The sequence below is a fragment of the Colobus angolensis genome, unplaced genomic scaffold (genome assembly GCF_000951035.1).
Source record: "Colobus angolensis palliatus isolate OR3802 unplaced genomic scaffold, Cang.pa_1.0 Scaffold215, whole genome shotgun sequence".
In the NCBI taxonomy this organism is placed as follows: Eukaryota; Metazoa; Chordata; class Mammalia; order Primates; family Cercopithecidae; genus Colobus; species Colobus angolensis.
Window position 1 is genome coordinate 672,036 of NW_012115322.1, and position 20,635 is coordinate 692,670.

A 20,635-nucleotide genomic window follows, 5' to 3' on the forward strand; every position below is an offset into this window, starting at 1 on the left:
AAATTTAGCCAGGTATGATGAAACATGCCTGTAGCCCTAGCTACTCAGGAGGCTGAGACAGGAGGATGGCTTGAGTCCAAAAGTTTGAGGCTGCAGTGAGCTATTATTGCACTATTGCACTCTGGCCCGTATGACAGAGAGAGACCCCAACTCCAATTCCCATCAAAAAACACACACACACACACATTTAAAAAACAACCAGACATGGGGTTCAAATTCAAATGTAGAAATGAACTGAACTTCAGCTACTGAATGAAGTATAATAAGTCACAATTTTCCCCTTGATAAGTCATAATTATTTTATAACTTTTATATTTCATATATTTTTAGAAAAAAATTAAATTTGTTTTGTGACTGATAGTTCTTAATTACAACGTATTAGGCTTAATCTAATCACACTCAGTACTCAACAAGTCAGCAAGCAATTAAATCTAACTAACATTTATCAAAGGCCTACTACAAAGCAAGGCCCTGGGCTGGTGTCTGTCATTAAGAAAAGCATCTGTCTACTGTGGAAACAGGCTAGCCACTCGTCCAATAGGGATAACACAAAATTATCATTATCAGCCACAGTGTGGTCTGTTACACTAAAACTTTACTGGGAGGTTGGCAACAGCACACTATAGATAACAGCTTCGGCTTTGGTTTTTAACCCAGATATTCTACAGTATTTATATACTGTGATTGCCTACAAAGCAATGAAGAGCTCATTCCTACTTTCCAGGAATGGTTTAACCCCAAGACAAGCCACACTTTTTCATAAAATATCTATGAGCCAGTCCTCCCTCATGACCCTTTTCTTTTAAATCATTGTTCCTCAAGATTCTTGGAGGAATGGTGAAGGGGGAGGGGAATCTGGGAAGAAACAACAGCAAACTTTGCCCAGGGGAGTCTCCTAGACTCCTAAAGCAACAAAGGTTTTCTCTACCTTTGTTGAGAGAAATTAAAAACATTTTGAAAGCAGAATCTAATCCTTCCAGCATCACTACTTAACATATTTAATAAGACTATGGTGAATAACACATAAATGGGGAGGGGGGATGCCAAAAGACAGCAATAACTTGTTTCTGAGTTTATCCAGGTCAATGAAAAACACCTCCGTGTAAGAAATCTCCAGGCTTCAAAGCAATAACATCAAATCAGACAGACAATGAATTGCTGAAAAAGTAGGGTCATGAAAGTCCTAGAGGGAAAACGGATAGACATATATAAGGTGAAAAGCATGAAAATCAAAGTAAAATAACAAGCAAAGAAAGCCGCTAATGAAAAAGTGGTCAGCTAAAGCCTAGAGTTTGTTGAACGAGTTAATGAATGGTCAAACAACTTACCACAGGCACTGACTCCTCCAAGTGAAGAGGTAATTAAAATCACATAACTTATTAACTGCTATGGTAAAACATTCTCAGAGAGAAGATGACAACACAAGTGGCAACAGCAGAGATTCCCTTAAAAAAATCAGGGTCTTTATAAGAGCTTTACATTGAATGAGGTCTGGACCACACTCCCACTTACAGATAAGGAATCCAAGTGTGCACCCAGGATTACAGTGAAAGGATAAGACTCTACTTTGTAATTCTCCCCTTTCACTGAGAGGACTGGGGATTGCATTCTACAATAGCCCCCTTGATGGTGCTGGGAATAAATCTCAGCAGGGTATGCTAGGAGAAAGACAAGCTCATTTTCTCGTTTGCCCAAAACTAACCTATATTCTATTGTCACCAACTATGGAATCTTTCCTGATACTGTTATTTTTAAAGCTCCCAAGAAAGGCAGGGAACCTGATGCCGAAGCACAGATGTTGTCTGCAGGACTGAGTATATCCCACTTAGACTTACGAAGCAGACAGCATATCCATATCCAGATGTTGTCTGCAGGACTGAGTATATCCCACTTAGACTTACGAAGCAGACAGCATATCCAGGAGAGGTGAAAGAAAGATAAATCAAGGCACTGCTGACAGCCTTTCGTTACAATTTGGCAGCCAACCTGCTCAAGCATTTTCACATGGGTAAGTTGATCATCTGAAAAAAATCCACGGCATAAGAACATAATTTAGGCCTTCAGAGCAAACATTTTGATAGTTCTCATAAGTCATTTAAATAAAAGCTTCATGAACAAACCACAAAGCACGTGACTAAAAGCCCAATTAATAGTAAAAAACAATACACACTGACAGATTTCTGTGGCAAACTTTTGCTGAAACCAAATTAGTTGAATGCAACTTTGCCCCTCAAGCAGACATACTTTTGCCTTATCCTACCTTTTCTCAGCCAAGATTTCCCCAGCTCCCTAATTCAAACTCACCAGGACCAGTGAGCATTATATGACCATCTGGTCGACAACATATTACACACTCATAGGGCATGGTTCTAATCACATCACAGTTTAAACCACCACCATAGATCTCAGCAAGGTGCTCCTAAATGGAAGAATTTCATATTTTGCCTTTCAAATTGTTTTTATTGGAAGCATATTTGTGAGAACACTAAGACGTAAAAAAGGCCTCTGAGCCTGAGCTCATTTTCCCATCCCCAGCCTCCCTCCCTACAAACTGTCTTCTATGAATGGGATTCTATTTCATCTTTACTCTCTGTAAGAGAATGTACCTGCCAACTGATGTCAAGAACAAATCACTTCATCTCCAGTTTCGATGCTGCTGCATTCTTGGGCACTTGTGTGCTTTTAGCACCAAAAAGAGTTGCTTCATGGTTCAAGGGTCACTGTTAACTCTTTTAACAAATAGGCATTAACAGAATACAGGAGCAATCCCACACTTTGTGGGGCGGGTGTCTCCCTGGAGCCTCTGGATTAAAATTCTCATTGCTAAAGTCACCAAGGAGTTAGACAAAGATAGGGAGCATGGCCTTGGAGTTTCCTGCTAAAAAAGAATTCTTCCTCTAATACATTTATGGATATTAGCTACACTAACATGGAGTAGTTTACTAGGTTAGTTGATAATTGTGTTAGGATGAGGAGACAAAATGTCACTGAAGAAACAAGAAACCAAATCTAGAGTGTAGCTATGTTTTCTTACTTTAATGAAGCAGCAGAGAGTTTGAAAAAGAGATTTTAGAAAGGTGTGCAGGCTCTGGACCAGGGAAGGCCAATCTTAGTGGAAAATATACTGGCCCCCACCAGAAGCCCTTGCATTCCAAAATTCAGATACAAGCTTCCTAAATCCCAAGATGCCCCAGGATGAAAGAGCACTCAAGGGACCCAGGCAGGCTGCCTCCACTGAACCGAGGAGAAGCTAGTCCACCTTTCAGCAGGATGTTTGAAGGATGCTCTTTCATTCAGGAAGCCTGAGGGAAGGCTTTGCTTCTGTCCTGGGAAACTAGTCACTGATCAAGAGGACTCTCCTGCCCTCTCACTAACGTCAGCCATCAAATGGACCATACCTCCCCACCAGCTGAGTTCTACCCACAGTCATTCCATGGCCTGGCCCCTATCCTGGCCAGCAATACTGATGGCTACACCTCAATGCCCAAGCCCTACCTCAACATCCCAAACTTCTGCTGGACCACAGGGGCTGATAATGCAGACTCTAGAGTGAGGACAAGTCGTGATAAAAATAAATTCAGGAAAATGTGTAAGTACAACCTTAAGTAATAAAGAGAAAATGGACTTTGGAGTCAGCCAAACCAATCCTTGGTTCCAACCTGAGTACTGCCACTATCACAAAACTTTGAGCAAATTATTTTACTCCTCAGAATCAGTTTCCTCACCTGGAAAATAAAGATAAAATGCCTACTTTGCAGAGGTGCTATGAAAATTTTAAAAGATTAATATACACAAGGTAAGCATTCAGAAAAACAGAAATCAATACCCTATTTTGTTATTATATGAAAGGGTAATTCCAAATGCATGTGAGCCAAGAGTGAGATTTTTACCAGACATAGTTCCTACAGTTCAACTCTAGAAATGTAAGAGATGAGATCTGTACAACATATGTAGCTACCCAGATGTAGAAAAATATGCACACACAGTTTTACAAATTCCTAGTTTATGATGTCAAAATTCTCTAAATAAAACAGATGCTAATGATCAAACTGACGATGACTTCTGCTCATTTCTCCACCATAAATAACACCCTTAAAGATTAAATAAATGCCTTAACTTATTTTCTCTAAGTTTGGGGGTGGCTAGGATTTCCTCAATGGCTTTCTTTGGTTTCCAAGGTTAACTGTTGTGGTAATTTTCAAAGAGCACCAAGTTTGCTATAACCATTCTGGATATATAACAGTAAGACATTATTATACCATTATTAATAGCAGCTATCTTTTATGAAATATTTTTTGTTTTTTTGTTTTGAGACAGGGTCTTATTATGTTGCCCAGGCTGGTCTTGAACTCCTGTGCTCAAGCAATCATCCCACCTCAGCCTCCCTAGAAGCTAGGACTATAGGCGTGCACCACCATGCCAGGTTACTCTTATGGAACATTTTAAGCTTGCAACATGCTGCATGAAGACAATTATCATTACAATAAACAAACTCCAAAAAAGAAAACTAAATTTATCTTATAAAAGGAAATCACAAAACCCAAAGTTAGAGCCTAATACACTATTGCCCCCTAAACTACAAAAAAAAAGGATTAACCTAAGTGTCTCCACCTACAAAGTTTCCACTAGATTCCCAGAACCCTCTTGCTTTATCCTCCTTCCAGGGTTTCCAAGGGAGGTAAATTTAACATCAGCATCTCTCCCAGAAATTAAAACTATTATTACCTCTCTCTCTGCCCTATTTACTGGTCTCTCCCTCACCATATTCCTATTTTGTTAAGCCAGTAACTTAGTCGTTTATTATCAAGTATTTTATGTACTGAACATAATTGCATGAGCTCGGCATTTGTAGCACAGGTTTGTTTACACCGACATCACTACAAACACGTGGGTAATGCACTGCACTATGATATTAAGGCAGTTATAATGTCACTGGATGATAGGAATTCTCAGCTCTATTATCATCTTGTGGGACCACTGTTGCCTGTTTTTGACGGAAACGTTATGTGGCTCATGACTGTATTATTTATTGAATGTTATGGACACACTTCTATTTTCCCCAGCTTTATTGAGGTATGACTGACAAAAATTATATATGTTAAAGGTATATGTGATTTTTTGATACAAGTTTATATTGTGAAATGATTACCACCATCAAGCTAATTAACATTATCTATCACCTCACATCGTTTCCTTTCTTGGTGCTGGTGTGTATGGTGAGACCACTTGAGACCTAATCTCGTGGCAAAGTTCAAGTCTAGAATACATTAAGAGCCCTAATAATGCAGTTAAAAGTTGGAGCCGAAAGTGACTCTTTGGCCTCTATTAGCATCAGGAGCTCTGTGGAGGCAAGTGGACCCTCTCTCAGCCCTTCTTAAGTTCTGCTTTTCTCACCAGGAAGCACTGAAGAATCCAGGCTCTCTCACATCAGAACACCCAGAGGAAACAAAGACGTGTGCTTTCCTTAATGACACCTCTCCTTTGACCCAATGAAGAGAAATCTACCACAGAAGCAAATGTAATTGGCTGACACAAAAACTTCCCCACAAAAATGGAGCACAATCTACGAGTGAGTTGCTTCTTTGTGTACCATTATTGTGTGTTTCTATTAAGTATGTAACTTTCATAAGTATATTTACCTCCTATTAAGTGCTTCAAAAAGTGAAACAAAATGGTTAAAACTGGTATATAAAGATTCTAGGCCAGGCACAGTGGCTCACTCCTGTAATCCCAGCACTTTGGGAGGCTGAGGTGGGCAAATCACTTCAACCCAGAAGTTCAAGACCAGCCTGGCCAACACGGTGAAACCCCATCTCTACAAAAAATACAAAAATTAGCTGGGTGTGATGGTGCCTGCTTGTAGTTCCAGCCTCCTCAGGAGGCTGAGGAGGCCGGATCTATCAAGCCTGGCTGCAGTGAGCCGTGACTGTGCCACTGCACTCCAGCCTGGGCTGAAGGAGATCTTATCTCAAAAAGAGAAGAAAAAAAAAAGTTCTGCTTTGCTGTTTGCTATGCTGACTAATCAAGAGTTATCGAGTTTCTTAAAGCAGTACATTTAAAGCATTACTGCATTTTAATTTCCTTTTAAAAACTGCCACTGCAACTGTGTTGAGTATAGCAGCCAGGAAGTTCACAGGAACAATTCTCTATTTCCCTGTGAGATGCATTTTTAAAAGTAAAACAAACCATCATTTCAGAATCCAGAATAAAGACTATGACTCTCATGACCCCACACAGAGTGGAAACCCTAACGACAGGAATATTAAACCACTTTCCATTCTGCTCTTTTTGCTGAAGAGAAGAACTTCAAATATGATCTCTGCTGTGAACAAAGATATTCAAACAAGAAGCTCCTCTCGTTGTCTCCCCAACAGTGAGCATCCCTGGAGATCTGGCTTTCCCTTCTGGAAGAGAGCACAGGCAAGGATATTTATGAGCTCGTATATCACAAACTCCTCTGCTCAGGAAAACCCTGGACACCAAGCTGAAATGTATGAAATACGCCATGGCAGAAATTTTCCAAAGTCGTTTGCTCTCATAATTTCGACCTCACAGGCTATCCATCTTTTGTCAACTAAAACCTTAGATAATATCAGTCTCACATGCTTAAATAAATCCCAAAGCAATACAGAAAATTAGTCAGGTGTTACCAAACTCTGATGACAAATATGTTGTGATCAATATCCTTTCATGAAATTTGGTCAGATTAGCAACTCTTGGTTTCAAAACAAGGCTTCTTTTACACCATTTGAAACAAAGAGAAGAAAAGGAAACACTACTTATTAGGCACCTAGCAAAAGCCATTCCTAGGCATTATATACATTTCCCTACTTAGTCATACTCAGTTCCCATTTTGCTTATGGGAAAATTAAGGCTCAGTTTAACTGCCATAAACTGAAAAGCCATAAGCTGATACAGACAGTCTCATCTCACTGTCCCCACCCTGCATGCTCTTAAACTGGAATGGTCTTACAGACGCTAGCTATAGTGCAGCCCTAGCCCAACAGGCACTATATAAAACAAACTCCACAGACAACTGCAAACCAACTATAGTGGGTGTATAGAGCAGGAAAATAAGAGTTTTCTCGACTGATTCAAATGTTAGATTACATATGTTAGCTATGAGCTCAGCCTAGAAGGGTGGGTACAGTGAGTAATCCTTTAAGACACAGCCAAAGCCAGGGAGGAAGGGCATTCTAGCTAAAGGGGAAAACCTGAGCCAAGGTGCAGAGCTGGGAGAATGCGGGGTGTATGGGGAACAACACCTTCACTTCACTCTGGCTTCTCAATGCCAGAATTGTGAAACATTTTAAGGACACAAGCATGGCAAGCACTTGCAAGAAGTGACTACACACCATTAGGAAGGTGTGGATACAGCGCTGCTGTCTTAATAAAGATCAGAAAGAGATAAATCATTTGAAGGTGTTTTCACTTTTTACCAAATATTTCAGTTGCTACATCACCACAAGCAAAAAGCCTTCCAAGGCTCACCAAGGTTAACAATAGGCTGCCTTTGGTTCAAACACATTTGTAAAAAATGTTTCATTCAATCAGTACAGTATTTATTGAATGCTTTCTATGTGCCAGGCACCATGCTAGATGCAAGAGATACAAAGATGAACTAACCTTATTCTTGGCTGCTCAAAGCCCGGGAGGAGATGGCCACAAAAATTAAAATGTGATGAATGCTATAAAAATAGCAGTAGAGAATGACTAGTATCAATTAACCAGACAGATCCATGTTGAAAGAGTAGCAGCAGCAACTACATTCACTATTCCGTCCACATCTAGGCCTATCTTTGATATAACTGAATCTATTTCTAGTTTATATGTTTGAAGGCACCTTAATAAATTCTCACCCACCTCTCCATTTCTATAGCTTTCTATAGCTTTCACTACTATTTTCTATGACTACAGAAAGTAGACTGCAGAAAATAGTCTTAGAAAATAGTAGTGGAATTTAACTTAAAATTTTGAAGTCAGAACACATTATAATCTCCCAAGCATTTAAGACTTCAGTTTCTAATAAGTTTTCTTAGTATTGTGTTTGTCATACATAATAAAGCTATTGACATGGCACCCACCCAACCTGGGAACAGGGTATTCTTTCATAAACTGATGCAAACCATTCCCTTCTTCATGTTGAGCAGCTTGTTAAAGTATTTGGGTTTTAAAATTAGGGGAAAATGATATATATAACACTCTTAAAAACATTAGGTACTTGCAAATTTAAGAGCAAATTAAAGCAAAATTGAAGGATGAAGAAATAATGGAATAGTAATCACATTCTGACATAACACTTTGCTTAGTTAAGCACTGGCCTATATCAAGACAGCCCAGATCTCTGAGACCAGTTAAAAGCAATAATACAATTTGAAAATAAATTTTCTTCACCACAAACCACCGTAGTTTTAAAGGAAGTTACTGCAAGAAGACTATCCAGCAGTCATATCAGAGATCACTAATGAAGTAGAAGTACTCATGATGAGGTGGCCAATAATCCAACACAGAGCGGTAACTTTGCATCCCCAGCTTCCACATCCCAGCACCTGTCCTAAAGCAGGAAAGTGACTTCTGACTTAAATGCCACCTGCCTAGTACACAGACACACTGCATGCACCTTAAAGTATCATTATCAGTCTCTAAACAAATCTCCCTTCCTCATCAGCAGGGCTCAGCCTCTCTGCTGATGTCAAAGTTTTCAAAGAATATTAGAAAATACACAGTACAGTCATCAGAAAGACACCTGGCATTCACTCCCTTCCTCTGCCCCGGCTTCTTCTTCTTCTTCTTCTTTTTTTTTGGTAGCTGGTCTATTCAGTCCTTCTCCAGTCATCCCTCTCAATATCTGGAGTAGGTTCTCCTACTTAACTGCTTCAAGGCACACCTCTTCTCACTCTTGAAGAATCCCACCAGAAAACTCACGCCATGAAGAATCTCATTCATAGCCCACACCTTCATCTATCTCATTAAAAAGGAGGCTAATAATTTAGATGTTTGTGTAACAATGAACTGTCTACACAGCATTTCACACTTAACCTTCTATCAAACCCATCAACAAAGCAATAAGGCAGACAGGTCATGGACCACTTCACATGAGCCCTCCAGAGCCAAAACCACATTGTGATCATTTTTTGTATCCTAAGTAAATCACGCAGACAACGCTTAATAAGTAAGAAAGCAAGAAGGGGATTTGGAAGAGAATAAACATTAGTTCTTCCGATCACTAACTCAATGCTCTGAAAACAAAATACAGAGGAAAAACAGAAAAGTAAGTTAAACATGAAATCAAGTACCTATTACAAATACATAGTCATTTGTATCCAGATGAAGCCAGCCAAACAGATTTATTTAAGTCTACATTGGGATCTAAAGATATAGTACTTCCAGAGCTAAGAAAACCACTGGTATTATGAAAATAAAGTATAAATGCTGTTAACTGATATTCCCATAAAGAGAAAAAGATATTAAAGTGTTAAACATTACTTAGAGCAAACTCAATTCAAACATATTCTTTCTAAATGGTCCTACTTAAAAAGATACTTGCATATAAACTTCCACCTCAAAGCAAGGCAATCGCTATGACTTGGTAGAGGTCTGGAGCGCTGGTGAGATTGTTTGCAGGGTAAACACAGGCTTCTTTTAACTTTTTTTTTTTTTTTTGAGACAGGGTCTCGCTCTGTCACCCAGGCTGGAGTGCAGTGGTATAATCTCGGCTCACTGCAACCTCCACTTCCCGGGTTCAAGCGATCCTACCACCTCAGCCTCCCTAGTAGCTGGGACTACAGGCATGCGACACCATGCCTGGCCAATTTTTGTGTTTTTAGTAGAGGCAGAGTTTCACCATGCTGGTCTCGAACTTCTAGGTTCAAGAGATTTGCCTGCCTCAGCCTCCCAAAGTGCTGGGATTACAGGCGTAAGCCACCGCACCCAGCCCATCTTTTAAATTCAAAACTTTAAGACCACTTGAGAAACAAGGGTCTCAGTGGGTCATTACTGCAAGTATGAATTATTTTAGCAATTCCAAGTAATAGGATGCCAGGCCGGGCGCGGTGGCTCAAGCCTGTAATCCCAGCACTTTGGGAGGCCGAGACGGGCGGATCACGAGGTCAGGAGATCGAGACCATCCTGGCTAACACAGCGAAACCCCGTCTCTACTAAAAAGTACAAAAAACTAGCTGGGCGAGGTGGCAGGCGCCTGTAGTCCCAGCTACTCGGGAGGCTGAGGCAGGAGAATGGCATGAACCCAAGAGAAGGAGCTTGCAGGGAGCTGAGATCCGGCCACTGCACTCCAGCCTGGGTGACAGAGCAAGACTCCATCTCAAAGGAAAAAAGAAAAAAAAAGTAATAGGATGCCAGAATTCTAGCCACAGACAGATTCATACAAATGCAAGAATAAGCTTCTACTGAAACTCCCACTTATTAGAGTCTTATTCCATAGAGGAGTACTGTACAATGGAACTTTCTGTGATGACATACATGTTCTATCCTATATACTGTCCAATGCAGTAGCTACTAGCCACATGTAGCTCTTGTGTACCTGTAATGTGGCAACAGCAACTGAGAAACTGATTTTTTTATTTACATTTAATTTACATTTAAATAGCTACATGTGACTAGTTGCTACCATATTGAACAGGAAACTACAGAAGATTAAAAATAAATGCATTAACTTTCAACAAGAACTCTTTAAAAGAGGATAAACTAACTCCTACCTGTCTAAAAATAAGATGAGATGCTTATCTGAGAATTTTGATACTAAAAAACCTTCAAGATCTAGTGAAAGAAAGGGAAGTCTTGTCCAAAATCAAACAAATACCAACAGTTACAAGGGAGGCTTGCCCTCCATCCCAGTCTCTCTCCAAGATGGCAGTTTGCCTAGAAGTTCAGCAATCAACCAGATGAAAAAGGAAATGAATAATCACAAACAATCTACAGTATGTCAGCCACTGTGACAGGTTCTTTACAATTGCTGTGCTATTTCATCCCTGCCACAATTCTGCCAAGTGGCCATCACTATTCCTATTCAGTAACTTGAGAGAGGTTGGCACAACCAGGATTCCATCCCAGATCTATGCGACTCCACAGGGCAGGTTGTTTCCACACAACCATACTGCCTTCTTCCAGGTGAACCCTTCACAGACTCTCTATCAGTCCTCTGATCCTCAGAGTTTTGTTGTTTGCTTGATCACATGCCCTCAAAGTTTCCAAGAGCTGATTACCTCCACTGAGAATGCTGGAAACTAACTGGTGTCCTAACCAAGCACAAGATAACCCTTAATTCCCAAGAAAGCAATGACAAGGTGGGTTTCTCCAGCTTTTTCTTATAGATCTTACTACCTTCAACCCTAAAAAGCAGGGTTGCCTCTGAGAATAAAGAAGAGCCAAAGGAAAAGCTTAGCACAGCCAACATTTACTAATTAATCCTCACCACTGGTGTCTGGAGGAGGTCACAATTTTCAGTAGTAACATCACCCTTTCCCTACAGACAAGGCAGCTGGCAAGTTGATTGCTTAAGGTCATACTGCACAGCTGTGCTTCAACTCTCACATTCCTGAGACATCCCTGGCTCAAGGCTCCTTCCTCAGCCCCAAAGAGTCCATCCAACTGCTTGTAGAAATCTCCAGGGAGGATATTTCCGACTTCAGAGGAATCCTCCTCTCCTCCAAGAGGTACATGCAGTGTTCGAAGGATCCCAGTCCTAGAAGCCTCAGCTAGCAACAAAGTAAGAGCAGCTCCTAAGAAAACATATATCCACACAAAAACATGTACAAGAATGCTCACAGCAGCATTATTCATAACAGCCAGAAAGTAAGAACAATTTAAATGTCCACCAACTGATGAATAGAAAAATAAAATGCTGTATATTCCACAAAATTTACTAAAAATCAATTACAGTGGCTGGACACAGTGGCTCATGCCTGTAATCCCAGCACTTTGGAAGGTCAAGAGGGGGTTGGATCACTTGAGACTAGGAGTTCAAGACCAGCCTGGCCAACATGGTGAAACCCCGTCTCTACCAACAATACAAACCTTAGCCAGATGTGGTGGTACACGCCTGTAATCCTAGCTACTTGGAAGGCTGAGGCATAAGAATCGCTTGAACCTGGGAAGCGGAGTTTGGGATGAGCAGAGATCACGTCACTGCACTACAGCCTGGAGGACTAAGCAAGACTAAGCAAGACTGTCTCAAAAAAATTTTAAAAATAAAATATATACACACACACACACACAGAGAGAGAGAGAGAGAGAGAGAGAGAGAGAGAGCTTAAATGGCTAAATGTTATAGTACTTGAAATGTCAATAAAGTCACATTTTTAAAAAATAAGAAAACTCCTACATAATCATAACAAAGCAATGGCAGGAGCATACAACTGTCCATTTGTATTCCAAATGAGAAAGCTAACTGATGATGTTTTCAAGGAGTCTTCCCTAAATTCAGCTGCAGATTTCACTGTCTTTCATCGTAACCTTAAAACACAAAAGCCAAGATCTCCAACTTATAGAAATTTTAGATGATCTACACAGAGTAGAATACTATATGTATAGATGAGGTATCAGAAAAGACCTTTTAGTAAGTCTTGTCATCTGAATTAAACTTAACATTGCTACCATTTTTTCATTTTAAATATGAATGAATTAGACCAGATCAAAATCAAGGAGTACTTGTTCTATGCCAACTCCTATTTTAAGCACATACAATCTTACATAACTTAATCCTCATAACCTGCCAGGCATGAGCATTCAAGGTTAGCAGGGCCCTACTCCAGGCCTCCGCCATGCCTTCAGAGGCTGAAGAGCTACCGCTAGTAGAGAAGCTGCTCAGCAGGGAATGGTGGACAGGGCTTGAACGGTCTGGCCCCCAACACCTGTTCAGTGCTCCAGAGAGTGCTCCAGAGAAAGGATACTGCTTCTGTAACTGCAAACTCTTATGGTTTCAATGCTCTTCCTCCAAGAAAAGGTAGTAGTATTCTTAGGCACTAAAATTTAACTCAGTCCTCTAAGGCTTTAACTCACTGGATAAACAATAAATGTAAAAAATTAAAATACATGTATGTGAAATATACATGTATGTGAAAAACTGTAGTAACAACATCTCACCAACGGGAAACTATAGTTCCAGTTCAACGGCACCAGTGAAAAGCAGTGACCACCTCAGTCTAAATGCATCAGGACACCCTAGCAGGGAGCAGGGACAAAATATATACCACCAACTCACACCTCTCTGATTTCCACTGGCTAAGCCCACCTGAAAGTGAGACTTAGGGACCCTCTCACATGGTCTGTAAGGGTGAGCAGGATGGAGAGTTGAAATATGAGACTGTTCAAGGCTAATTCTTTAACTTGAGATTTTAAGAATCAGTTTTTTAAAATAAGTTTTTTGGGCATTTAATGGTATGGGTGAAGTCTGGTGGTCCCTGATGATTGGTTTAGTTACTGGGAGATTTTCTGCAGGAACAGTTGGAGAGAGTTTTAGTTTGTGCCAGAATGTAGATAAAAGGGTAGATTTGGGTTTGGTGTTTCTGAAGCATTTAGTTCAATGAGATTTTGAAGGAAATCCCTGGATAGAGATTATAGTCATCCCTTGGGTTCTGGGGGATTGGTCTCAGGACCTCCTTTGGATACCAAAATCCATGGGTGTTCAAGTCTCTGATATAAAATGGCATAGTGTTTGCATCTAACCCACGCACATCCACCCTTATACTTTAAATCACCTATAGATTACCTATAATTCCTAACGCAATGTCTACACGTCACTTCATTCTTGTGGATTCAACGTAGTACTTGGCATGTGGCAAATTCAAGTTTTGGTTTCTGGAACCTAACCCAAAGACACTCACAATAAGAACAGAGCACACATCCTCCAATTCCCAGATACCTCCCCTTAGGGTCAGAATACTTTTCCTATTCCAAATCAGTATGCACCTCTCAGATTTTATCAGCCAACCAAAGCAGAGAGCTAAAATAGTCTTCAGTGAAACCAGAGGAAGCTGCTCTGTCTCAGATTACTGGAACACAGGCTGTAATTAATAGCAATCCATTGAGAGGAACAGCCCTTGCTTTTAATTGGTATTAAACAGCCAATGTTCAGGCCGCCCAAAGGAAACTGCAGAGAAGTTCTCAGAAGTGCAAGGTCAGCCACACAGACCCTGCCAAGGTTAAAGCACAAAGGGGGAGTTCAAGGCCCTTCGTGAGCACGATGCAGTGAAAACCCTCCACTAACACACAGAGAGCATCCCAAGAATAAGTGGGTGAGATGAAGATGCATCACCACAGGATCTTTTTAACAAACTTTATCCCAAAGAACCCTATGTCAAACTCTAAAAATAAATCAATTCCTCCCATGAACCATATAAAGAATGCACCCACAGTGCATGCTATGCAATTTATGTAGATATCTGAAGGCAGGCAACTAATCAAATTTCCAAAAGAAACTTCCATATAATCAACACATTATGAAACACAAATCAGACACAAATGCTAAATTAGACTCCCTTTAGATGGACCCCTAACTATAGTTTACCTACCTACAGAATACTCTTGGTGCTCAACAAAGGTAACAGGCTAATAATGCATGCCAAATAGTACTTGTATTTGTATCGATTAAAATACCTTCATTAGCAACAGAAAAATCCTTACCGTGAGGTGTATGATTTCTCCCCACCAAATTGAGGACTCTTATCTTCCATATACTACACCCAACACGTGAGCTTAAAGAAGCTGTAGTGTCGCCTGGCGCCATTTATTTTCTGTTGCTCATAATAAGATACCTGAAACTGGGTAATTTATAAAGAAAGGGAATTTATTTCTTGTAGTTATGGAGGCTGGGAAGTTCAAGGTAGAGGGCCCACATCTGGTGAGGGCTTTCTTGCTGGTGGGGACTTTCTACAGAGTCCTGAGGTGGTGCAGGCCATTGCATGGTGAGGGGGTTAAGTCTGCTAGCTCATGTCTCTCTTCCTCTTCTTAGAAAACCACCAGTCCCACTCCCATGATAACCCATTAATCTATGAATGGATCAATTCATTCATGAAGGCAAAGCCCTCAGGACCCCACTTATCAATACCACCACATTAGGGATTAAGGCATTACATTTCTTCCTTTTTTTTTTTTTTTTTTTTTTTTGAGACAGAGTCTCACTCTATTGCCCAGGCTGGAGTGCAGTGGCGCGATCTCGGTTCACTGCAACCTCCGCCTCCCAGGTTCAAGCGATTCTCCTTCCTCAGCTTCCTAGGTAGCTGGGACTACAGGCGTATGGCACCATATCCAGCTAATTTTTGTATTTTTAGTAGAGACAGGGATTCACCATGTTGGCCAGGATGGTCTCAATCTCCTGACCTCGTGATCCGCCCACCTCAGCCTCCCAAAGTACTGGGAATACAGGCGTGAGCCACCGTGCCCAGCAGGGATTACATTTCGACATGTTTTAGAAGGGACAAATATTCAAACCATAGCACTGACAATATTAGAGAAAGCAACTGAGATAAAAAGACAATCAAGTGTCCTTTGTGGTACAACCAGCCTCCAGTGATCCTAGCCAATTGATATTCATGCCCTTGACTAGTCCCCCCATGATAAATAGGGCTGACTTGTGTTACCAGCAGAATATTGGAAAGTGACAGTATAGAACTTCCTAAGCTAGGGAATAAAAACCACTGCAGTTTCCATCTTGCTGTCTCAGGTTGCTCCCAGGTACCATGTTGTGTTAACATGCAAACAGTCTATAGAAATACCTTTATGGAGTGGCACTTAGGCTTCACATCATTAGGCAACAGCAACTTACCAACTATATCAGCGAGACACCTCTGAAGTAAATCCCTGTGCCCTGGGTCAAGCCATCATATGATTGTGACCTCATGAGAGGCCCTAAAGCAGAACCACCCAAATTCCTGACCCATAGACACTGGGAGATAACAAATATTTACCACAGCTTTAAGCCTCTAAGCGTTGCAGTAGTTTGTTATTGTTTACACAATAGATAACTATTATAATATACCTTTCCTGATGAACTCAATCCTCAGGAAATAAAAGTGTGGCATTTCCTGTTTTGGGATGTTTCTTTACTTTGTCCTTCACAAAGGTTCAAGTAACAGGACTCACCTTGATCAACTCTTCTCTGCAAATAATGCATCATTCCTAAGAGACCAACAGAGGTCCTATCACTAATGAAATACCACCTTGTTTATAGTATCAATAGATACTGGAAGTCATTTCTGAAAATCTACTTCCAATCAACTCAATCAGTGTAGTCCACCTAATGCTAATAAAAGCTCATATTATTTGAAGAGATGCATGGACTGAATTTTTGTGTCCCACTGCCAAATTCAGTTGTTGAAATCCTAGCCCCCAACTTGATGGTATTAAAAGGTGGGGCCTTTGGGAGGAAACAGGTCATGAGAGCAGAGTCTTCATGAATGGGATTAGTGCCCTTATAAAAAGAGACCCCGGGGAGCTTCCTAGTTCTCTTTCTGCCATGTGAGGATACAAGAAGTCAGCAGCATACAACCCAGAAGAAGTCACTCACCAGAGCCCAACCACACTGGGTGGCACCCTGATCATACAACCTCCAGAACTTGCAACCTCCAGAACCGTGAGAAATCCAAGTCTGTTGTTTAAGCCACTTCATCTACGCTCATTTGTTATACCAGCCTGAACTAAGACAAAAGGTGTGAAGCCATAACTAGGTATTCACAAATTATCTTTAGTCATCAGAATTTCTTCTTGTTAAAATAAGTCAAATCCCTGTACTTTTAGTGCCTCTCCATCCACCCTTCTTCCCTATAGGCTTCATACCCTATTCCCCACACATAATACACAGCAAAGCACAAATCAACACAACTCTAAAAGCAAAAAGACCCAAGGAAACACATATAAATAATCAAACAATACTCCATTATGCTATAAATGCCTTCCCCATGTTAAAAAGAAAGAAGAAAAGTCAATGGCTATTTTCTGGGACACACAGCAGCAGTAAGAACAACCCTGAGGTTCAAATTTCCGCATCCTAGCATTCTTTCACACTAACTCAGACCCTACGGTCCTGTCTAGGGAAAGAGAGAAATGCTTTACTGTTAACTATGTACATGTCCAGCCACGGAGGCTAAGATGCATGTGTCAGTGGCCTAGACAATTGGCACGCAGTGAGTGCACCAGTAAACCTCTTCCCTCTTCATTCAGCCAACAGTCTTACCAGACCCACACATTTTGAGGATTAGCAGGGATACAGGCAAACTCAATAAAATGAAATATCAAAGGCAGGGCATCAGGCAAGTACATTACTGTTTAATGAAAGCCATATTTAAGGTCAATAGTCTGTAATTTAACTGCATAGCAACCACTTGCCCAAGTTTTATTTGCCTATCAGCCACGTGACTAATCTGGATTTAAGATAAAGAAACCTTTCGGGTTCATTAAATTACAACCCAGCAAGGTAATGCTGACCCTACAAACCTTGTGTCAATGTTGTGATAGGAAGCAATCAGTGAATTAGCCACTATTGTCTCCTCCCGTTGTGACACGATGATACAATAAATGCTGAATATGCCAAGGTTGCTCCAGCTCTTTTAATGTTTTGACACTACGCAAACATTCTTCCTTTAAAACAAAGTGGGAAGTATAATTTTAAGAATCACTTTAGAAGATACTTCACTCAGACTACTGTCGCTTTCTCAGGTGGATGCTTTACTGCAGAAAAATAAGGATCATCTCATTTAGAGCTACAACTTGCACTGAATTAAAAGATGTTCAGAATAAAAACATGCAAAAGATGATGATTCAGATATAACCCTGATGCCTTAAAAAAACATACGCACACAAAAACCACAGATGTAATTCCATGCAAAATTGAACTCTTCCTATAAGCAAAAGGTAGATAAAAGTCTGACATTCAAAAGTCAGGAGGAAAAAAATGTTAATAATTCAAAGAATTCTCCTTCACATCCCCAAACCAAAACATTTGTAAAGCAATAACCAAAAATAAACCTCTCATTTCCCATCTGAGTGACTTTCAATAGTCTCTTCTGCTTTGAATTACTAATCTGGTTCCCTTCGCTCCCCCTTTCTCTCCTTCCTTCTTTCCTTTCTCTCTTTACTTCTTTCCCTCTTTCCGTCATTCCTTCCTCTATTGTAAAATTAGCCTGAAGTACCAACCCAAAAGAAGGCCAAAGACCACTGGTCAACTTATTCCATCCTTCAGAAAAGAGAGTAGGTACTTTTTGGGTTTGAAGTTCCCTCAAGGAAGAATTAGTTGCTATTTTTACTGCTAAAAAAAAAAAAAAAAAAAAACTTTTAAAATAAAACAAAAAATTTAGCCAAATGCCCCTAGATCTTAAAAAATACATGGGTTGGGTTATTTTGCTTATTTAGTAGCAACCATAGTCTGATAAGAGTATTCTGCCCATTTCAGAAATGACATTTTTTAAAAAATTATCTAGGAAACAGAGACCAAAAGCAATACAGGATGAAAGGCTAAAAGATCATCTTCTCTATGAAGAAAGAGATCACACAAACTTCAGTTATTAAGCTTGAAGAAGAGACAGCTTAGAGGCACCTAAATCATTATCTTTAATGACATGAAAATGTATACTGCATGAAAGATAGTGAACAGATGTTTCTCATCACTTCTGAGGAGAAAATAAATGGAAAAAGCCTTGAACTTCAGCAAAAGGGCTCTGAGAGGCCATGTTCCTGAACTACTCCAGTAAGTCTCAGACTTTAATGCACAAGTGAGTCCCGTGTGAGATCTTGTTAATATGTAGATTGGCTCAAGAGGTCAAGAACAAGAACTAAAATCTTCATTTCTAACAGCTTCCCAGATGAAGCCAACATTTACAAGAGGCAAAACCGCAGAGTGGTGTGGCGTGATACATATTAGCTGTCGATTCAGTTGAACACGGTCACGACAGGCCTGCATGACTACTGCCATTGGTATTGAGGAAGCTTGCCCAAAGAGAGCAAATCCTATAAGCCCTACTCAACAATTAGCTTAAAGATGAAAATCACAAGAAAACACTGAAAAATACCAGAATGCAAAACTTCTTTGGACTAGGTGCTCAGTCAGCTTCCTGGAGCCCTGAGGTGTGGTTTTAACCTGGTAGAGAGGAAGCGACACAAGATGACCTTATACATCTGAAGACTGACTGTTGTCACAATCCCCTTTCAACCTGTTCTACAAATTACAATGGTGCTCATGGGGATCCAAGAAATTATCTAAGTGACTCCTCTGATGCCAAAATTATTGCTTAAGAAGTCTGTCAACTAAAATATCAAACATTTCAGTGCAAAAGCATTAAGTACATAGAAACAGGACCCTCTTAAAAGTGATAATCCCACATTTTTTCAGCCTTATTTGGAGTATTCTCCAGCTGTTTCCACTCAAAGACTAACAATGTCAATGCCTACTAAATGTGCACTTTGGGAGGCCAAGGCAGGCAGATCACTTGAGGTCAGGAGTTCAAGACCAGTCTGGTCAACATGGTGAAACTCCATCTTTACTACAAATACAAAAATTAGCTGGGCATTGCGGCAAGCGTCTGTAATCCCAGCTACTCGAGAGGCTGAGGTAGGAGAATTGCTTGAACTCGGGAGGCGGAGGTTGCAGTGAGCCGGGATCGCGCCACTGCACTCCAGCCTAGGCGACAGAGCAAGATCCCATCTGAAAAAAACAAAACAACAACAACAACAAAAAACCAACCACACACATAATAAGAGGGTAAACTAAACAAGCAAGATAAAACCATTGCTCAGAGTATTTAATTTAATTTATTTATTTATTGAGACAGGGTCTCACTCTGCTGCCCAGGCTGGAATGCAGTGGTACAATCACGGCTCACCTTCATCCTTCAGATGAAGGCCTCAACCTCCGAGGCTCAAGCAATCCTCCACTTTAGCCCCCTACTCTGAGTAGCTGAGACTACAGGTACATACCACCAAGCCTAGCTAATTTTTGTATATGTTCTAGAGACGGAGTTTCACCATGTTGCCCAGGCTGGTCTTGTACTCCTGGGCTCAAGCCATCCACCCACCTCAGCCTCCCAAAGTACTGGGATTACAGACGTGAGCCACTGTGCCTGGCCATTCAGAGCATTTTAAACCAGGGTACACTACATTTTAAGCTACAGCTCTAGTAGGATTAATATTTATTTTTATGTATCTAGACCTTGCATCTGGTCAAGTGTATGTTATTATAATTAATCCTACATCAGGAGATCTTCAGCACAGGTGTTCAATAAGCACTTCAACAGAGACAAATATACTGTTCTCATTCTTATGGGGAAATCTCAATATATCCAAAATTGAACTCATCTAGCCTGCTACGACCCAACTGGCCCAAACTGTTGGCTGCATCAGTAATCCTCCAAATTTCTGGGCTCTAGTAAACATGGAGTTATTGACTCTTTTCTCTCCATCATTCTACAGATCAAGGGCTCTAAACCTGGAATCCATGACTTCTGAAAGCCTGTGAATAGGTTTCTGCTACTACATGTTAATTTTCAGACATGTATACGCATATGCACTTGGCCATGGTTTTCGTAAGAATCTCAGGAGTCCCTGATGGAAACAAGGATCAATTTGAATCCAAGTCCTGTCCTTTCTTTTGAGGCACCAACTCTCACTCTCCCTTTCTTCATTCTTCCAG